This window comes from Pinus tabuliformis, chromosome Q, assembly GCF_031772625.1.
Source record: "Pinus tabuliformis cultivar Carrire ecotype Pingquan chromosome Q, CPIR1, whole genome shotgun sequence".
Taxonomy (NCBI): Eukaryota; Viridiplantae; Streptophyta; class Pinopsida; order Pinales; family Pinaceae; genus Pinus; species Pinus tabuliformis.
The window spans coordinates 1,347,685,753-1,347,709,043 of NC_142296.1; the positions used below are offsets into that span (position 1 = coordinate 1,347,685,753).

At 36.4% G+C, this 23,291-nt stretch overlaps 1 pseudogene; it reads left to right on the plus strand.

Moving 5' to 3' along the window:
* The first annotated feature begins 1,600 nt into the window (after positions 1–1,600).
* Positions 1,601–23,291, plus strand: part of LOC149224881 (uncharacterized) — a 197,258-nt pseudogene continuing 175,567 nt past the window's right edge.

The following is a 23,291-nucleotide window of genomic DNA, read 5'->3' on the forward strand; positions in this document are numbered from 1 at the left end:
GGAATTTCTGTAGAATTTGCAGAATGGTAGCACCACAGTCAGAGGCAGAAGTATAAAAATTTTCGAAGCAGTCATAGCCGAAGTCACTGGACTTCCGGCTGAAGGAACCAAATGGACATAAAAACATGTCCTTCTACACAATGCGATTGAAGTATTCTAGGATCCAAGAGAGCAACTGGTGCAAGTAGGAAAAGGGATCCATCCTTCGACATTAAGGCAGTCGTGGCAAGAATTAGCTGTCATCGTGCAAAGATACATTACCCATGACAGTCGACACGATGTGGAAAGTCCCGCCAACTGAAAATTCTAGCCATTTTAAAAGAGAAAATTTAAGTTAATTTGTTGTTTTACTTGAATTCCCTATTACATGATGTCACCTGTCGAGTTAGGACAACCAAGGACCCACACAAAGTAATTAGTCATCATTGACTGATTAAATTAATTATTATGAACGAACTAGCCCATCAGCAATTAAATTGGGATAATGTTATAAATCCTACTTTGGCTCCACCCCCAGAAAACACGATAACAAAGCAGTAAGGGCCAAGAACCCCAGGTCTGAGAAAGACACTAAAAAGAAAGAATTCCTCTGTGCCCCTGAACCCAGGAAAATGTAGGTGCTTCGTGAGAGTGAGAGCCCAACAAAGCATCCAAATTCAAGTAGATGAGGCTAGACCATCCCACACACCACCTGCAAGTTTGCAAAATTCTCCTTTGCAAGAATATGAGGAGGAAGTGGCTAGGATATTGGAAGACATGGGGATATTTGGAGAAGGTAATCCGGGAATACTGAGGAACAAAATGACACCCCTAACCTGTCTACCCCTACTGACAGCCCTGGTCATGTGAAAACTTTGCCATGCACTGATTTCATGGAAGAACAGAGGGAACCAATTCCTTCTATGGAAAAACCCCTTGAAGCGGAGATACATGAAGAAGATGTCACTAAAGGAGGAAATTGGGCAGTAGACACCAGTCCAGTGGACCCCCCAGCTAAAGAAAACCCTGTAAATGAAACCCTGGTAGATGAAAATCAACCAGGTAACACTATTTTTTCTAAGTCCCCTGAGGATGAGGCCTACCCAAAAGAAAACCCGGAGAATGACAATTGTTCAAGAGACACCATTGTATTGGGATCTCCTGAAAGAGAAATCCATGATAAGGTAGAGTTAGAAGATGAAGCTCCCTCGAGAGATACAGTTCCAGATGGAACCCTCCCTGATGCCGACACATTACCACCTATACAGGAACTAGAGGATAATGCAGTTAACCCATCACCGGTTGGAAGTCCCAGGATAAAGAAGTCCTATAGGGATAGGCTCAGAAAAGTACTTAAGAAGTATAGGAAACAGAAGTGAATAATTGGGAAACTAAGGCAGTGGTTAAAGGAGGCCATTAGAGCCAAGAATTTGAAAGTAGAAAAAGAGACCACAGGCACATAGACAGAACATTGTTCTGGAAGGAACGCTGAGACCCAAACTGAGGATCTTTTGGCCTGTCCAAAGGAAACTCAAATAGAGTCGTGCCTTGTAGAAGACACTGAAATGCAAACTGAGGACCCTGTGTTTTCTCACGGGAGACCCAAACGGACCACCCTACCATGGATACTGTTGTTCAAATAGATGCTGAAGAGGAAATTCCAATTGGCCATTGCATGATTCGAGAGGCAGTTGAAGCCATTGTTCATACCGATCCCATGGAGACCCAGGAAGTAGAAACACAAACTGAAGAAACACCTGCCTATATAATTAGGGAAGCATTTATTAGCAGACTACAGAATGAATTACTAAAGGCACAACAGGAATCAGCCCAGTACAAGGATGAGGTAGTGCCCCTGAATATACATCAAGAATTAAAGAAAAAGTATGTCGCACTAACCATAACTGAAGATGAAACCTTTGCTCAGTTCAGGGCTAAACAGAAAGGGTTGAGAAAGCACGGGAGAAATTACAGAAGGCTAAAGAGTAGTTGGAAATTGTCTGGTCTCTCTATTCAAACACATTTTCATGTAGAGCCCCTACTAAAAATTATGCCTTATACCTCCTAGAAAGTTTCCTCCTGCTGAAAAGAAAAGCTGCTAAGGCGGGTAAGCCTGTGGAAATCAAAACCACCCCAGATTTTGTCAAATGTTTTAGAGAACAGAACGAGCAAGTACAACACCTCCTTTGTGAGTTGTATATGCACAATTTCTTTCTAGAAGACGATAGGGATAGTAACCCTGGCCCCTTTATAGGGGATGTACAACTCCAGGAATTTCTCTCTTTCGCTACTAATCAACTCAAGTGGGCCAAGGCCCACAATACTTTTAGGAGGCGTGAAGAAGGAATTGACCTATGGGTGAGAGGAGAACCAACCAAACCCCTGTAGCTCTTGAGTAAACACAAGAAATTCATGAAACGAGCTGGTGTTATAGGCCAACTGGGGCCATTCCATATAGATGTTATACAAGCTGGAAAGGAGTACTTCCAAGAGATTAAGGAGGAAGCCTTGTCTGCAGCTAGACAAAGGTGGGAAGCCTCCAGCATTACTGTTAGAAATCAAGAACCATTTGGATATCGGAACTTTAAATCCACCTCCTCTCATTTCTATAAATACAGTAATATGATTTTGACTATGGGACCTGAATGGATAGGATGTTGATATAGGACTCCAATCATATGGTATCCTCTAGATAAGTATCGTTGTGATTACACCTTGAAGGATCAAGATGTTACCTAGGCTTTTTTATATTAAAGAAGAAAAATGGCTTCAGACATTATAAGGAGGAGGTATATTCTTCCTAGTCCCTAACTCAGCTACACATCAACTATTTAATTGCAAGAGGACATGCAACAAGGTAAGTTGGGGAGTATGTTGGTTAAAAAAAAGGTTTCTCCTCAGTAATTGCTTTATTTCGTATTTATCCTTGCACGATTATCTCTGCTTATGAACTGAAATAAAGGAAATTATAGCTAAAGTTGGATGAAAGCACTTGGTAACAAATTAGATAAATATAGCACTGGAAACTGACTTTTTAGTATCCTTGTGTGCAGAAGACGCGGATTGGTCAATAGCCGTTCATTTGATAGAGCAGCACTAGGCCATAAAAGGGAAAGACAGTGTCCGATTCAGGCAAGGCAGCGAGAGAATAGATAGACCAATACTATTTCATGAACGAATCAGATTATGTATAGTGAAATCCTCAAGATCCCATGATCCCGAGGATTCACTTTTATCTAGTTTTCTCTTTTACTATTATATATAAGGCCGAAAGGCAAACGAAGTTCAGTTCAAACTTATGTAATGTATAATCATTATTTTTGAGACATATCCTACTGTTATCTCAGTGACGTTGTAATCTGGTTACTCATATTAATGAAAGATTGTGTTTGATCTTCACTTATATTATGAGTATTCCTTAGCGGAGACTTTTGGTGACTCTGGGCCCGGTCAAGAGAAATTCTACTGCTTTCTTGTGTTATAATCTTTCCATTTGAATCTTTATTGATTGCTAATGTTCAGTTAATATTATTTTGCTTATCATGAGGATTGATTATTCCAATTCATGTTGTTGTTCATTTCGATTCATACTTAGTCGTGTGATGTATTTGAATAATGCTTTGATTTGATTGGTTATATTAGTTTCAGAGTAGATTGTTGTTCCTTCTAAGTTATGATACCATATATCTTAGAGATAGTGTTAATTAATTTCCATAGTCCGCTGACAGAAAATAGTTGTTGTTTAGAAGTCATTTATCATATTTGCTTGATTGCGGTTCAATTAAGCATTGTCGTTCAATCGAGATTGTTGTTCAATTGAGAATTGTCGTTCAATCGAGATTGCTGTTCAATTAGGTTTTTCCATTCAATTCTGATTTGTGATAGATTAACATTGTTGTTCAGTTGTTACAGTTTTTTTTCTTGATCTAGTGAGTTAGCTTTAATTCTATTTGAAGATTGCCAAGAGTGATTCTTTGCATTTGCATTTAGATTCATTTAATTTTGAAATAGGTAAACGAAATTGCAGAGTGTGTTAAGAGTTATTTCATAGTCATTTCTCCCATAGTTATTTCTTTAAGAGTTGTGTGACTTAAGTTGAAGAGATAGTTATTAGTGATTGCAACGATTTACCTTTAGCTGATCTCTGAATTCATTGCATAGATTGTGCTGACACTCTTGAGATAAAAATACTTACCTTGGGATGACAATTAATGTAGGAATTAAGATTGCCTGTAAAAAGACATCTTAGTGCACCAACAACTAGATGAAAGAAAGATTTGGTTCAACCTAGTCTAGGGTTGGGTGGTTCGTGTAAGTCCCATAGATGGTAAAATTATGAAATCATCAATAAGAGCTCTCTTTCTCCATGTTATTTTATGGGTAAATATTCTTATTTATATGTGGCTTATATGGTTGTTATATCCCTGATATTTCTGTTGGTTATGAATGATTTTTATGACAGTGAAAATGTATGGATCTCATCATGTTTTGGTTAATGACTGAATGTACAATGAATATGTAACTTAATAGATGGTAATTTAGTTATTGTGATGAGGCATCATTGCTTCTTAGTGATTATAATGTAATGAGACCCCTATGCTCAGATTTGTTGTTTAAACCTATAGAATGCATATTTGTGACATGTTTGACAAAATGCTTGTCATGGCTAGTAGGGGTCAAGTTAAGTCCTTGTTCAAGTAATTACATATGTATCATTATTCTGTTGTTATATTTCACTTCTGGAAGTGTCATGGATTTCTAAGTAGTGCCCTGAGCTTGAAAAAGTGGCACAAAAGTCGGAGTCACAGGCACATAACTGCTTCAAAAAATCCCAATCGCAGGCATACCCATGTTTTGGGAGGTACTGGAGGGTCCCAGTGGCACTCATGCCCAGTTGATGGGATTGAATGGGGGATTAATGCAGCAAAGAGTTAGTTTGTCTTAGAGGCTAGTCACCTGGAAGGTTTGGATGGCTCCTGGTGTTTCTGCAATAGGTCTGGAAGGTATGTGTTGTTTTGTTCCGTCGGTTCCACTTCCTTAACTAACACATAGGGAGTTGAATCATATCATAGTAACTCTTCATCATATATTTACCCCCGTTCGTCAGTTACTTGGGTAGATGTGGGAGGAGGTTGTTACAAGGTCGAAGTTGTAGTGTGTAGCAGTTTGGTGTAGATTCAAGAAAGGTCTTGAAGAAGGGTGACTTGATGCTGGGAGAAGGAATTGGTTTAGGGATTGGGTCTTTGTATCTCATTTGAAGTATATTCTAAGAAGAGAAGAGTTTTTGGGTTTTTCCCTTGGAGGGGGTTTGCCTTGGCTGAGATTCTATATTTGTGTCCTATTTTTTTATTGTTACTGTTCTTAATATTGTTTGATGAAGTATCTAACTAAAGAAGATAACTAAAGATTCACAAGCATTATCAAGGTTAAGGAAAATAAGATATGATATCCACCGCTTTACATTTTCTAACATATATCTAACATATCGTTTCTTATGACTTCAATCAAGGCACCACCTTTTTTTTTGTTGCTTCATAAGCATATCTACTAACTTTACTCTCCATTTTTCTATCATTCTTTTGTTGTTGAATCAACGAATTAATAGATAAAATGAGTTGTACAATCAAAGAAGAGGCAGTCAACATATAATTGGAGACACAAAGAACCAAAGAACTTTCATGATATCAATCCATAAGATCGTCTATATACAATACAAAAGTGTAAATAACTCCCTTTAAGCAAGGAGAACATGGTCCACTTTGATTGGTTAAGTCACATATTGAACTCCTTGAATTCTTCAATAACCTATTGATTAGTCAATGTCCATGGTTGATCTAACTGAAAAGCCAAATGTTCATTCAACTTTCCTATTAAATTATTGACTATCAATTGACTATCTCTACAAAACCCAAAGGTGTGGTGAACCTGATTATATTATTATTCCAACACTACCCCACAACATAATGCTTTAAATATTTAAGAGGGTGAAATTATCTTCATTACACAGCCCCCACAATTCTAGCTTCTTGAAGCCCAAAAATAATTCATTGTTTCACAAACATAGCTTTAGTGTGAGGCATTGTAAAGATACCAACAACCTAATTAGTGATATTATAATACATAAGAGACACAACAACATCATGTATCATCTATCTCAAATAATGGGTATGAATCTACACATTCTTCATTTTACTACGTGTGACTAAACTTGTGACATCCCCTGGTCAATTGTAATTAAATTAAAGGCTAAGAGAAGGAACACAAATTCCAATTTCTTAGGGAGGGAGATCGCTCGAGGAATTAAAAATAAATAAAAATACATCAACAATGGGTTGGTTGATAGGTTTAAATGAGCTAATTGTGCATTAAGTTTATCTGAAAAGACAAGGATAGGCCCAGGTGTCCTATAAGCCCCAATAGAAAGCAATAATAGGACAAACATATTGGAGACAACATGGGCTATGATTTCCAAGGAAGTTTGAGTGTGTGGATCATTGGAAAGAGACAAAGGATTGGTTTGTGGGGAGGCACAAAAAAATAGGTTGGTGGGAGGGAGAACCAAGAATTCACGTCTATGCAGTGGAGAGGCATAGAACTCACTCTCATGCCTATGTAAAGTAAGAGAGTCAACAAAGCAATGATCAAAACACACAGTGATAAAGCTTTGTAGTAATTGAACTAGTGGAGGAACCTTCAAAGAGGCTTGTGGGTGAAAAACAACATGAAGAGCAGTGGCTTTCCTGAAGGCTGAAGAACCACTCAAAGCTTTTGAATTGATGAACCAATGCCTAGGAGAGAAGCACCTAGGTACTTGGGGAGTTGATGAACCACTGGGTGTTGATAGTAGTGGTGCATGCTCTCACTAATGAATTATCTGGTAAAAATGGCTTCTATGCTCCTACAATAACTTATCCACTAATGAATCTTCCTTAATGTGGACTCCCTTCTCCTGAATGTGAGCTAAAAACTCTCCACACTATGATACCCTGGTATGGATGTGATTATGCTTGAAAATAATGAATGATAACATGTGTAGCTGGTGGATGAAGGTAATGTGGTATCCTATTTCAATTGTTTTGTTGGTTAAAATTCCTCAGAATTACTCCACCTCAAGCACTGGAATCTGAATCGGGGGTGAAAACTAAAAATAACTATGGTTTTAGCTTGGTTATGGTTTGGTGGAGAGTTAGAGTCCCACTCTCATTTTTTAGATCTCTTATAAGATAAGTTCACTCTTCTATTTTGTTCTTGAGTTTGTTACTATGTTTCTGTTATTTGCATGGAAATAATGTCATGCCAATCTCACGGAGTGTTGTTCCTACATAAATGAAGAATGTAAATGATTGTGTAAATATCTTGTGATATGGTCCATTACTTGTGGATGTACTAATCTTGAAATATCTTAAGCCTACATGCGCATGAAGTGATTGAAATCTCTATAAATGGATAATTTTGTTGTGCAGAATTGTTGGAATATTTGGTCTTTGTGTTATTTACTGACACCTATTGACAATAAGGAATGTGAATCTTGTGTAAAATTGTTCCATGAATATTTTCCAGGAAGGGAAAAGTAAAAAGGAAACCAAGGGAGGAAGTGTGACCCCTGTTAACCAAGAAAGCCAACATAAGTCCAACGCTACCAACAGAGGCCATTCTACCGAAGATGAAGCCAAAAGTTATGGGAAGGGTCCATATAAGTACTATAATTGTGGAGAAAATCACCTAAGGAAATATTTCCCACAGTGCAAGCATGTTGGCCCGAGACTGTGCAATGCAGAAGAGGCAGAGACAATCAAGGACATAACTCAAAGTATACCTAGAATTTACACAACAGTGGATAATCTCCAAGTTGATCATCAATAAATTATTATATAGATGGAAGGTATGCTCCATGACCAAATCATTTTGATTTTTATTGACCTTGGTTCAAATTTTAGTTACATCAATCCCGTTGTTGTTGATAAATGTGCATTACAGAAGGAAGCACACGATGAGCCTTGGCAAGTTAAACTAGCCATGGGGATGAAAATAAGGGTTCAATATTGGGTGAAGTCTTACCCAATCGAATTAAATTGGATTCCAATGGTGGAAAACCTCAGTGTGCTACCATTGGGAGCATATAACATATTATTGGGCATGCATGTTGATTTTATTAGTGTAATTAGGGCTAGCACAATATTTCTGAGATTTTGATAATTAATTTTGATGCAAATATTTTTTTAGCTTATTCAAATATATCATTCAACAATTATACTTCATAAATTCAACCATAAATAAAAATAGAACAATGGAGATCACAACACATAAGATTTACCTTGGGAAAACCCACTATGGGGAAAAACCCAAAAACCCAAGAACCCTTTCAATAGATAAATTCTTCTTATTCAATGAGAGACACACCTAGACCCTGTGTTAAACCTGGTATTCTCCTCCAAGTCATGTCACCGAATATGATATTGCACTTTTCTTGTGATCCTAGACTTCCATAATTGTGGCCCTCGTGCAATAGCTAGTTGCCCCAGAATTTCACCCCCATGCAATAATTTCCCTAGAAAAATGCAGACCATAGAGAAAGAGATTACTCCACATGTGTGAGTTGATAGAGAGAGAGAAGACAGAAAAGCTTGGCCTTATTTTTTGTCCTTATTCATCCTTCTTGTCCTTTGCTCACTTTCCTTAAAATTGTGTTGCGTGTGAGAATGTGAATATGTCAATGGAGGAGGTCGATATGCCTTTATATAGTAGTTTATCTTAGGTGAATGGTCCTATCTCTTGGCCAAGGCTAACTTGGCTTGGAGGGAAGCGAAATTGCCACTTTTGGAGCCAAAATTTACATTGAAAAAATTCAAATTTTCATCTTTTAAAGCTCACAATGGGACTTTGACTCAACATAAAGTTTCCTTTGACTCAAGCATTTGTAAATATGCTTTACAATGATAAATACAATTACATCAAGTGACCCAATGTACATTATGAAGACCGACTATAGTTAAAAATTCAACAATGGATTGGTTATATGAGCACTGAACTAAGGTCGAATGCTTTGAGAAGACCATAGAATGCCTGAATGAAGCTAGAAAGCATAGAATATTGTGTCGAAAGAAAAACTCCACTTCGGTGAGATAAATTGAAGTTGTGCAAGACAAAAGAATCCATAGAAAAGGATGCCTTTGGTTTGCAGTGTAAATATCCAATAGCGCTGAAGCTAATTACAGTGTTGAGAATGATGACAATGATATCCTAAGGAAATACCCTATTTTAAAATAGTTTTTATATGTTTTCCCTGAAGAGATTCTTCATTTGCCTCCTCATTGAGGAGTCTACTTTTCCTTCGAATTAGTGCCAAGGAAAACTCTAACATCCAAAGCTTTTTGTAGAATGAGCACTTTAGAATTAGTAGAGCTAAAGCTACAACTCAAGGAGATGTTGGGCAAGGGCTACATAAGGCCAAGTGTCTCTCCATGGGGAGAACCAGTTCTATTTATTAAGAAGGATGACACACTCAAGTTGTGCATTAATTACCAAAAATTGAACAAGGTGGCCATCAAGAACATGTATCCATTGTTGTGAATTAATGATTAATTTGACCAGTTGCGAGGAGTAGCAATATTCTCCAAGATTGATTTGAGACCAGACTATCATTAGGTGCATATAAAGGATGAGGATGTCCATGAAAAAACTTGCAGAACAAGATATTTCCATTATGAATTTGTGGTAGTTCTCTTTGGGCTTTACCAATGCACCTACAACTTTTATGTGCCTCATGAACAACATGCTATGCCCCTATGTAAATAAGTTCATCACAGCCTTTGTTGATGACATTTTGGTATATTCAAAGACCAAGGAGGAGCATAAAGAACATATGGCCACAACACTACAATTTCTAAGAGAGCATAATTTTTATGCAAATCTTAGCAAGTGAAAATTCTATCAGTCACAAATTCATTACTTGGGACACATCATCTCAAGGGAGGGAGTAAAAATTGATTCAGAAAAAATTGAGGCTATCATGCAATGGCAAACACCTAGAAATGTGGCTGAAGTTAGGTCCTTCATGGCACTGGCAGTCTATTATAGTAGATTTATTAAGAATTTCTCCAATATTGGTTGTCCAATCATTGCTTTGCAAAAGAAAGGAAATAGTTTTGAATGGACAATTGATTGTGTTGCAATCTTAAATCAGCTTAAGTAATTGTTAATGGATACACCAGTATTAAGGATAACAGATCCTAAAAAGGATTTCATCGTATGCATGGATGCTTGCAAGAGCGACTTGGTGGAGTTTTGATATAGGAAGACCAAGTGGTTTGTTATGAATCACGAAATCTCAATGAGCATGAATAGAATTATGTAACTCATGATTTGGAATTGGCTTCCATCATCCATGCACTGAAAATGTGGAGACACTATCTTCCTAGTAGAAAATTCACTCTAATGATTGATCATGGAGAGATAAAGTATTTGTTTGAACAACCCAAGTTAAATGCAAGGCAAGGCAGATGGTTGGTGACAATTAGTGAATTTGACTTTGAAATCAAATATATAAAAGGAAAGGATAAAAAAGTGGTTGATGCACTTAGCAGGAGAGTGCAACTACATCATATATCATATATAAGTTCCTACAAAATTTATCTTGAAGAAAATATTAAAACTGCTAAATGATAAGACGAAAAGTATCAACAATTAAAAGAGAAGCTACAAAAAGGCCCTCAAGGAAATGAGGGTAAAAACTATTGCCTTACACAAAAAGGGTTGATTAACTTCAAAAGCAAAATTTATGTTCCAAACAACAACAACTTGAAGAAACTCATATTAAAGGAGTTTCATGCCAAGTCATACTTTGGCCACCCAGGCTGTCAAAAGACATTGATAACCATCAATAAATTTTATTTTTTGCCTGAATTAAAAAGGGAGGTGGAAAAATTGATCTCCAAGTGCATAGAGTGCCAACAAGTAAAATTTGAGTGCAAGCACCCATCTAGTTTACTGCAACCTATTTTTGTTCCGGCATGGAAGTGGGATGTGATTTCTATGGATTTTATTACACGGCTTCCAAAGAATCTGAAACAACATGATTCAATCATGGTAGTCATTGACAAGTTGAGAAAGGTGGCTCACTTCGTGGTTGATAAATCTACAAAATCAACTAGTGAGGTGGCTCAACATTTCATAGAGGAGTTTGTGAGATTGCATTGAGTTTCCAAGAAAAATATCTGAGATAGAGATGCCAAATTCACTTCAAAAAAATTGAGAGAATTATTTGTATGCCTGGGAATAAAACAAGCATTTAGCACATCATATCATCACCGGACCGATGGGAAAATAGAGAGAACAAATAAAACTTTGGAAAACATGCTAAGAATGTATGTAATGCACCAAGCTAAGAAGTGGGAAGAATACCTTCCACTTGTGGAATTTTCGTACAATAATGGGTATCAAGAATCGCTAAGAATGAGCCCATTTGAAGGGCTTTATGGGAGGATTTGTAACACTCCTATCATTTAGAGTTATCTAGTGAATAGGTTCTTGTTGTCGCTACTACAACACCCTTAAAAAATTTCACTACATTCGAATTTTAGAGCCTACTTCACTGTCATATCTAGTGTTGCCTTAGTCGTCAAGTGTTGTTTAAAGTAAATATATGTGTTTCAAGTGTTCTTTATCATCCTTATGTGTCATCACATTGATTAAAACATTTTTAGTGTATTTCATGGTCTTAAAACCTTTGTTTTTATAAAATGACAATTTTTTGTCGCAGTCGCACACACTTCATTCATTGGACTTGGGGAATGTATGTAAAGTGGAAATTTGATGTTTATTTATCTTTGTTCAAGCTTTCCTAAGTTCTCTTGATGATTTGGTATGTGTCACACATGATCTTATGTCAAAACTCATTGTGTTCGCCCCTTGTTCGATCCTCCAGACTTAGACAAATTTCTGTTGTAAAGTGAACCCATTAAGGCAAGAAGCACATAAGTGCACTCTTAATTCTTGATCGGGAATCCCTGATTGTTCAAAAGTGTGCCTAGCACCCTCCAAGAGTGCATGGTGCACTCCTAAGTATCTTTCCCCTTCCTTGTTCTAAACTGCACCTATTGAAAAATCGAGTCTTCCTTTGAGCCCTCTCCTTCGACTCGAAGAAGTGCGTCCTCCTTGAGCGCAGGAGAAAACCACAAATACCTAAAGCTCAAATCCTTCAGTCTCCATCAATGCACCTTGCATCCTCCTTGGACCTTTGAGTGCATGAGTGCACTCTGAAGCCCTGAGGCCCCATCCTTCGTCCTTCAACTTTGTGCCCTACACCCTCCTTTGATTTCTTCAATGCATGAGTGCACCCCGAAGCCTTGAAGCCTCTCCCTTCAACCTTTAGCTTTACGCAATACACGCTCCTTGCCTCCCTTGAGTGCACAATGCACTTGGGATCCAAAAGCCTCCTCCTTCATCCTTCAGACATATGCCCTACACCCTCCCTTGAGTGTATCTCTCCCTTTATTGCATGGGCACATCCCAAAGCCCTAAAGCTCCTTCCCTTCATCCCTTCAGCCTTTCAAAGTGCGCCCTTGTGCCCAGATGCTCTCCTTGCTCTCCCAAGCTCATGATTAAGTCATGAACATAAAATTTGCATGAAACATGTTAGACTAGGATATTTTCAGGCTAATGGTTGCTTGTCATGAGTGATTGTAGTTACAGGTATTCCAAGAACAGCATGGGAAGCATGCATGAAGAAGATCGAGCAAAGAAGGCATCCAAAGGAAGCATGTAAAACACAGAATATATTGAAATCTTGACGATCGAAGCACCTTGAATACTCCATAAGATCAAATACCCTTTGGAGGGTGAAGACATCAACGATTGGAAGTTGTATGCAGAATAAAGACATGAGTGGCAACCATGTCACCAATTGAAGAAAGTCCATGTCATCAGTCACTATAAGTCTGAGTCATCAATAATAGTGACTTGTCTTGTCCCATCACATGATGACGTAGAAGTTATGATGTAATAATGTAGCCATTGTAAAGACAAATAACTGGAAGTCCAAGAGTCATGTATGGACAAAAGAGCCATGGAAGTCCAAAAGACATGTAATACCAAGAGTCATATGTAATTCCAAAGGTCATTTGGAAGTCAAAAGGTTGTAGAAGTCCAAAGGTCATTATGAATTGGAAAGTCCAGAGTCATGAGGATGTGAAAGGTCATGTCCAGAGTTATAAAATAATCCTCATTACTCATGCAAAGGAAATTTAACCTTGGATCCTCCCACAAGTCATTAGAGAGAGAGTTAATACTTTTGGGGAGAAAGTAGTGGCTCTAACACTCCACTATTGGAGCTAGTGATGTTTATTGTACTTATGTATCTTGGAAAATTTTTCTTAATACTTGAAGCCTTTCGGCTAGCTCATTTTCATACATGGATTATGGATCTTTTAAGACTACTCTTTGAATGTTTATGGTTCATGTTTACTTTCACATGTACTGAAGTAATTGAACTATTTCAATGACTTTGGTGCTTAACTTATTGGTAATGTGCTGTAATGATTGTAATGATCATTGCATCTATGTGAACTATTTTGCTTGATGTTAGGAAAGCCTTTCTCATTTGTGCATGTCTCCATTAGGGTAGTACTATTACTTCTCTTTTAGAGGATCACTTTACTTCCCCTATGAAGTGAAAGAACCGTGATACATCTACAATCTAACATTCACAAGGCACACTCTCTTGGTCATTCAAAAGAACATGTGCACTTCTCTCTTATGTTCACTGCTAAAGCCAAGGCATATCTTTAAGTAAACAATAGTCGGGCCATATTCCAGACGGGACTCCTATACGAAATAGTGTGAGGTCTAATTTGGACCTTATATCAAGGAGATCCCCTATATGTTGGCGGTATCCATCACTGTAAACATTTTGGCGCTAGAAGGAGGGAAACCAATTTTTTATGGCTCATAACTCCACACATCCTAATAATTCATCTTCTGGACAAGGTATCAATATTCTGACCTCCATTCCAACTCCTATTTTTGAAGTAGGGGGGTCTTCTTAGCTTGGTCTGAAGTTTTCTTACGAGGTCACCTATGAACAACTTCGAGCGATTCGACCTATAACCCATCAGTTTGCAAAAGCTATCGGTTTACTCCATGTCACTCATAATCTCCCACATCATCCTAAGAAGAAAGAAACAACTTGTACCAGTGTACTAGTTGTGTGAATGGAAGATTTGGTTTTTTCCACTCTCGAATAGTTAGAAGAGTCATGTGAAGACATAGTTAAGAAAGATCCACTTGCACCCATTAATGAACGGTACAAGGAAGACATCGTTCTTTCTGCCGAAGAACATTTGAGAACTGATTTTGAGTTAAACTATGGTTTAGATGGTGTAGTAGAAGGCTCATCTAATTCTGAAAAGGAGGAGGAAACAAGAGACGAAGACATGGTTGTCCAGAACGTGGATTGGATGGCCCAAGGGCCTCTTTCTCTTCCACATAACCTTCATAAAATGCCCAAACATAAAAAAAAAATATGTTATCAAATTTTGATCTAGACAAGAAGACAAAGCAAAAATATTATATCGATGATTTCTACATGCATCTATGGATGTTAGAGGCATTATTTGATGATGTTGCTTGTAGGATTTTTCCTTTTACACTAGAAGGTAGAGAAACAACATGGTACCATAGTTTACCTGTCAATTCAGTCCATGGTTGGAGGGAGTTTAAAAAATTATTTTTGGATAAATTCGTTGATGACAAGACTCCCACCATGTTATTAAAATATATCAGAAACAATAAGATGGGGGGAAAGGAGAAAGTAAAAGAATTTAATCAAAATTTCAATCACATATTGAACAAGTTTCCCTTGGGCACGCAACCTCATGACTCTATCACTATTGATTATTAGACAACTATCTTTCCCACAAACATTTCCTCTTTTGTTAAAAGAGTTGCAGAGGAGACACTATCTCTAAAATTTGCAGAAGCAAAAGTCGTGGAGAAAGACTTGCATGCTATTGGAGTTATTTATGATGACGATGAATCTAAAGACTCCAAGGAGATTGGCAGGAAGTCTCAACCTTCTTCAAGTAAGGCTAAATAAAATGATTCCGTAGATATTGAAAGCTTGGCCAAGACTTTAAAAGCACTCATCAATGAAGTTTTAGAATTAGAAAGAAGGTCAAGCGAGACTTCCACCAATAGCAAGCCTCCCAAGTATTTTCCATTTTGAACGAATAATAACAACAACAACAATCAACCCGCTAAATCTGCCCACAGTTCAAATGTTGTATCGAATATTGAAAGTATGGGCATGGATAATTATTTCTCTTTCCAACAGGAATATCATTCAGAAAAGACATGCCCGCAGTGGAACCACAACATGAATGCTCTAGCCACACACATTATTGATTCCTTACTAGTAGATGAGAATTCCAAGAAAATAGAAGAAACAAAGGAACTTGCAACAGCCGAAGAAATCACAGGTATTGGTTATGTAGTGAATGCTTTTGATTGGATTTTTAATGCTGACAGGAAGAGTGTTCAAGTACCACCTCAAAGTGAGGCCCCCCTCAGAAACAAAATGGTCAATATAACTTGAGGAGCCAAGGGCCCATTTCTTAACAGGAAGTGACAAGAAAAAATTGGAGCAACTATTAAGAAGGATCTCACCACTGGTTAATCCTACTTAGATTACACAAAGTAAGTTTGTAAATGCAATTTCTTCTAAGAAAACTTCCTCCAGTAACAAAAGTAATTCCATCAATCCATAAGGGTCAAATATAGCTACTCCTCCATACACTTTAGCACTCCCTGAAAGTGAAACAATTGATTATAACATAGTTGAAGATTTGAAGAGAGCTTGAGCCAATATTTCTATCTTTGAGCTTGCTAAGATAGCATGACAACGTGAACTACTCATTCAATCCTTTTCACAACCTTCGCGAGGTGACAAAGCTTCTTCCTCTCAAAAGGTGTCTGGTAAATCTTCTAGTTCCCTTGAATTTGTGGTTAACACTATAACATTAGATGCTAACACTCTCTTCCCTCCATTTTTGTTGACTTTTCAAATTTTTAATTGCAATGTCCATAATTGTTTAGTTAATTCTGGTTAATTCATGAATGTAACACCATTATCTATTGCTAAGAAAATATACACAAAATGGGATAAAACTAATGCACAAATCATTCAGCTGGACATATCTCTTGTCCAAGCTATTGGTGAACTCAAGAATGTTCTTATCTGATTATCATTTGATCATCGAGTTCACCAATGTATAAATATTGTAATTGTGGACATCCCTGAAGCCTATGGCATACTCTTGAGTAGAGACTAGTCTAGTAAACTACAAGGGTATTTTGCTACAAATTGGTCACATTTATGGCTTCCATATATGGGAAAAAACAACCAAATTCGAGTGGAAAGTGAAGAATACATTAAATATATTGTGACACCACTTGAGGGCCATAATGAGCCTATTGCCTTTACTGATCTAATATTTGGAAATTGTTTCTTGGAAATTTACCATAGGTGTTATCAAGCACAACCATCACCCATCCCACCTGATACACAGTTGGATCTCCTTCCTTGTTCTCTAGTTGGTGCAAATGAATCTTGTAATATAAATGTACATAGTAATAGTAATAATAGTATAGGAAGTTGTTTAGTAGCTATTCTCGTTCTATATTTTTGAGGTTGAGGGAGTAAACACAATGGACAACATCAAAACCACTTTGGAAGTTGGGATCTAGCCTTGCCAGTTTCAGAGAGGGATCTCTCTGTTTAATTTAGCTTTGTTTTTATGTAAATTTTAGGCTAGTTATGATTGTACTTTTTTGTTTTGATTTGATTGGTTTGGTTGATTTGAGTGTTATAATTCCATTGGGCTATGGAGTCTGTAAACTAAACTGGAGTTTTGCATCAATTTTAGAGGAGTTCTCACACGGCAAGCTAGGTTGCACTAAGTGGATCTTTTCAGAAATTAAATGAATTGTGGGATATTAGAAGTGTAAGGTTTAGTACAAACCAAGGAGAAATTAATAATTCCTTGATCACAGTAACAAATCCTATTTATCACAGTTTCTGTTGATTAATTCAGAAATTTAGAATAACAAAGAAAGGAAAAACAATGTTTAAACAAATAAACAAAATAAACACATAACCATTTAGTACACCACATAATCTTGTGAAAGGTCCTTGTATTATTGAAGCTCCAGTGCTTTGAACAATACAATATGCAGAAGAAATTACATTCGAAAATCAACCTGTGATACTTCTGAAGATGAAGTATTTATAAATAAATGTAAAAAATATCTTGAGATCTTCTGCTAAACTAATATCAAAAACCAAAAAGGAATTGATTTACAAAATATTTTCTAATAATCTTAAGAAAAATTTGAATAAAAATTCTTACAAACAATATCTACCAAAAACATGTAGATATTTCCCAAAATACAACTAAGTAATAGGAAGTCTATACTATTTCTGATCTTATGTTCAGCCTTTAAAGTGAATTTTTGCTGACTGTGGCTATTTCTGGAGAAATCCTACATAATAAACTAAAGATAAGACAACATCTCTAATTTGCCCACTAGAAACTGCTTGCAAGTATTGTGCATTCAAAGTGAATTGTGGCTGACTGTGGCTATTTCTGGAGAAATTTCTGGTGGTGACTGGACCTTTGAATGAGCAATGATCTTTCTCTTGCTGGCAAATGTTTGTGTTGTCCCTCTTTTTACTTCATTCTGTTCTGAAATGTTGTGTTGGATATACACTGTTGTCCCTCTTTTTACTGCATTATGTTCTGAAATGTTGTGCTGGATATGCAATCCTGTCCCTGTTTATCTTGTTGTCATGTGCATTTTATTATCCATCATCTTTTAAATACTTTGTTTTGTCACAAAATATTTGGATTTAAATAATATATTTAAATTAATATTTCCAAGTATTTAAATGAAATTCATAATTCAAAATATTTATTAGAATTATTTATAAATCCATCATGTTTTCGAATCCATATACTGTTTCAAAAATCTATGGGTTGTTTTTGAAAACCATGTCCTATTTCTCCTTTTACCTTCCCCTCTAAATTTCCTTTTACTCCTATAAATCTTTGGATGGATTTCCAAAACCATGTGTTTCTTTTTTTTCCATAGCTAGTAAAACATTTGTGTTTTGACTTTCATCCCTGTAAAAACAAAAATATATTGCTTCTCTCAAAAAATCATTTTTACTTGTCCTCTTATGTGTAAATCTCCCTCTTATTGTCTCCCATGAATTTATTTTCCTGCACCCATGAATTTCTTTTTCCTGTAAAATTATCTTACTCCTTTAAAATGATTTAACTCCTTTACCTATAAAATTATTTTTACCCACTTAGTAACCTTTAACTCCTTTACCTATAAAATTATTTTTACCCACTTAGTAACCTTCCATCCCTCGTCTCGCCTGATCTCTTTAAGTTATCCTCCCATCCACATAGAATTTACTTAGCCTTGCCATCCACACAAAATTTACTTAGCCTCCCATCCACACGGTATTTGTTTCATAATCGCATGAAATCCATTCCCGCCATATTTATAAAATTCAAACCAAAACAATTAATGGATTTTGGAGGGATGGTGGGCAGTAAGAGGTTTAGGGGGGGGTGGGCAGTAAGAGGTTTAGGGGGGGGGTGGGCAGTAAGAGGTTTAGGGGTCTGAAATTACATGAGGTTGACAACTGTGAAGTATAGTGAAAGTGGAAACCACTTTTTGGACACCCCTTCGGGGTGGGCAATAAGAGGATTAGGGGGAGGGGGGTCCGAAATTACATGAGGTTGACAACTATGAAGTAGAGTAAAAGTGGAAACCACTTTTTGGACACCCCCTTGGTTAAATGTTGGAGGGGCTGGGGGATCCGAAACATATTCATAACCATGGATTTATAATATGCACACATCCCTATGCCTTTAACAATGGGGGTTTTAATGATGGGGAATTAATGCATGAGTGTGGGTTGGGCCCTTTGACTTTTGGAATATGCACACATCCCTATGCCTTTAGCGATGGGGTTTTAATGATGGGGAATTAATGCATGAGTGCAGGGTGGGCCCTTTGACTTTTGGAATAAGGGGATTTTTAGGTTTTTTAGAATTTATATTTATTCATTTATTTTAATACTTCAAAATAATTTATTTCTCACTTATGCCTTCTTATGTGCTTTCTGGTGACTTGCTCTTTCCTTTGATCCAGGAATTGGATTTGAGTGAATAATATATCATTGGAAAGCTGCTTCTGAGCTCTTTCTGATGAAAATACCTGTTGTCTAATCTGATCCAAACATTTATGTACAAAAATCTTGCTAACTCTTAGTACTTGGTGTTGCTTTGGAAATAATTTGCAGGAGGAAATATTATTTCCAACATCTCAAACATAATAATGATAAGCTATAATCAAGAAATCCTATAAAAATTATAGGACCCTAATAGTGGCTCCACCTAGGGATGGAAATTCATGGTGAAGTGTCAAGAACACCGTAGACTAGTAGCCTGATCCATTGGGTCGATCCCAAATCTGCAACTTGCTCTGTCAATAAAAACCTTTGCAACTGAAAACCTCAGTCATCCATTCTAAATGTTAAACATAAATCTGATTTGTGTACTGAAATCTGAACTGAAACTACAAACTGAACTCTGTACTGCAAACTGTAAAACTACAAACTAATCACTGAAATCACTGTTGCACACTGAAAATTTGAATGCTGAAAAGATGCTTACCTGATAAGCTTATTGATGTATATACAATCCTATTCTAACACCAAATGCTTGACTTTATGCAATGTAAAATATCTAATATAGCCAATCAAAAATTTGATCCAATACCTTGGATCATTCAATGTCCTTAAGAAGAATCAAAACTAGAGCTTGTAAGGGCACTAGAAATGGATTATCAGCTTGATCTTCATGACAAAGAGCTATGGAATCATGAAAAACAAGGGAGGCACTAGAAATTGATTGGGACTTTGAAGTGAAAAACTTCTCCATATAGATAACTAGAACATCATGAAAGACATGACCTATTACTTGATGTTCAAAATATTTTACAAATTTATGATCATGATTGGGTATTCCACATATGATTTTTATATCATCATACAATTTATGATATGAGTCATCCATCAAAACCACTTTGGAAGTTGGGAGCTAGCCCTGCCAGCTTCAGAGAGGGATCTCTCTGTTTAATGTAGCTTTGCTTTTATGTAAATTTTAGGCTAGTTATGATTGTACTTGTTTGTTTTGATTTGATTGATTTGGTTGATTTGAGTGTTATAATTCCATTGGGCTATGGAGTTTGTAAACTAAACTGGAGTTTTGCATCAATTTTTAGAGGAGTTCTCACAAGGCAAGCTAGGTTGCACAAAGTGGATCTTTTCAAAAGTTAAATGAATTGTGGAATAGCAGAAGTGTAAGGTTTGGTAGAAACCAAGGAGTAATTAAGAATTCCTTGATCTAACTTCAGTGGAATATTAAAATTATCAACAGCCAAAATAGGGTGCTCTAAGTAACCAATCCTATTTATCACAGTTTTTGTTGATTAATTCAGAAATTTAGAATAACAAAGAAAGGAAAAACAATGTTTAAACAAATAAACAAAAGAAACACATCACCATTTAGTACACCACATGAATCCTCTGAAAGGTCCTTGTATTATTTATGCTCCAATGCTTTGAAAAATACAATATGCAGAAGAAATTACATTCGGAAATCAACTTGTAATACTTCCGAAGATGAAGTATTTATAAATTAATTTACAAAATATCCCGAGATCTTCTACTAAACTCATATCAAATCCCAAATCCTGAGATCTTCTGCTAAACTCATATCAAATCCCAAAAATGAATTGATTTACATAATATTTTCTAATAATCTCATGAAAAATATGCATAAAAATTATCACAAACAATATCTACCAAAAACATGTAGATATTTCCCAAAATACAACTTGTAATACTTCCGAAGATGAAGTATTTATAAATTAATTTACAAAATATCCCGAGATCTTCTACTAAACTCATATCAAATCCCAAATCCTGAGATCTTTTGCTAAACTCATATCAAATCCCAAAAATGAATTGATTTACATAATATTTTCTAATAATCTCATGAAAAATATGCATAAAAATTATCACAAACAATATCTACCAAAAACATGTAGATATTTCCCAAAATACAACTAAGTAATACGAAGTCTATACTATTTTTGATCTTATGTTCAGCCTTTAAAGTGAATTGTTTTCTGATCTTATGTTCAGCCTTTAAAGTGAATTGTTGCTAACTGTGGCTATTTTTGGAGAAATCCTCCATAATAAACTAAAGATAAGATAACATCTCTAATTTTCCTGGTAGAAATTCTAAACTGCCTACAAGTATTGTGCATTCAAATTTGGAATTGGTTTACTGACGGCTGGAAATATGTTGTTTTTGGGCATTTTGGTGGTGACTGGACCTTTGAATGAGAAATGTTGTTTGTATTTTGGGCAGATGTTTGTGTTGTCCCTCTTTCTACTACATTATGTTGTGAAATGTTGTGCTGATAAGCACTGTTGTCCCTCTTTCTACTGCATTTTGTTATGAAATGTTGTGTTGGATATGAATTGTTGTCCCTGTTTATCTTGCTGTCATGTGCATTGTCTTACCCATCATCTTTTAAATACTTTGTTTTGTCACAAAATATTTGGATTTAAATAATATATTTAAATTAATAGTTCCAAATATTTAAATGAAATTCATAATTCAAAATATTTAATAGGATGATGTATAAATCCATCATGTTTTCAAATCCATATATTGTTTCAAAAATCCATGGGTTTTTTTCGAAAACCATGTCCTGTATTTCCTTTTACTTTCCCCGTAAATTTCCTTTTACTCCTATAAATTTTTGGATGGATTTCCAAAACCATGTGTTGTTTTTTGTAAATCCATGGCTCGTAAAATATTTGTGTTTTGACTTTTATCCTTGTAAAAACAAAAATATATTACTTGTATGTAAAAACTCATTTTGACTTGTCCTCTTATGTGTAAAACTCGTTTACATGAAGTGCTCTATTTTTCCTCACCTGTACATTACTTTGATGAACATACTATTGCAAGATCTCCCTCTTATTGTCTCCCATGAATTTATTTTCCCACACCCATGAATTTCCTTGTAAATTATCTTACTCCTTGTGCATGTAAAATTGTTTAACTCCTTTGCCTGTAAAATTATTTCACCCACTTAGTAACCTTCCATCCTTGGTCTCACGTTATCTCTTTAAATTAGCCTTCCATCCACATAGAATTTACTTAGCGTTGCCATCCACACAACATTTCTTAGCTTCCCATCCACACTGTATTTGTTTCATAATCGCATGAAATCCATTCCCACCATATTTATAAAATTCAAACCGAAACAATTTATGGGTTTCGGAGGGGGGTGGGTAGTAAGAGGTTTAGGGGGAGGGGGTCCGAAAGGGGGAGGGGGGTCCGAAATTACATGAGGTGGGCAGAAAGAGGTTTAGGGGGAGGGGGGTCTAAATTACATGAGGTGGGCAGTAAGAGGTTTAGGGGGAGGGGGGTCCAAAATTACATGAGGTTGTCAGCTATGAAGTACAGTAAAAGTGGAAACCACTTTTCGGACCCCCCTTTGGTTAAATGTGGAGGGGCTGGGGGATCCGAAACATATTCATAACCGTGGATTTATAATATGCACACATCCCTATGCCTTTAACGATGGGGGTTTTAATGATGGGGAATTAATGCATGAGTGTCGGGTGGGCCCCTTGAATTTCAGGATAAGCAGTTGTCTATAACGCGACTTTTTGAAAGCCTTTCCGGCGGGTTTTTCCGGTTGAAATCCGGCAGGAATAACTAGTTTTTGCACAATGAAAGCGTCCCAAGGGTTTTCCAGGGTGCTGAATCCAAATATGCAGTTAAAAAACCATTTTAACTGCAACAAATCAAGATTTAGCCTCAATTTCTTCCGCTGGATTCCGTCACCGGAATCTCCAAAAAGTCGCATTATAGACAACTCCTCAGGATAAAGGGATTTTCAAGTTTTTTAGAATTTATATTTATTCGTTTATTTTAGAATTTATTTTAATACTTCAAAATAAATTATTTGTCACTTATGCCTTCTTATGTGCTTTCTGGTGCAGACTTCAACTTGCTATTTCCTTTGATCCAAGAATTGGATTTGAGTGAATAATATACCTTTAGAAAGCTGCTTCTGATCTCTTTCCGATGAAAATAACTGCAATCTGATTTGATCCAAACATTTATATGCAAAAATCTCCCTAACTCTTAGTA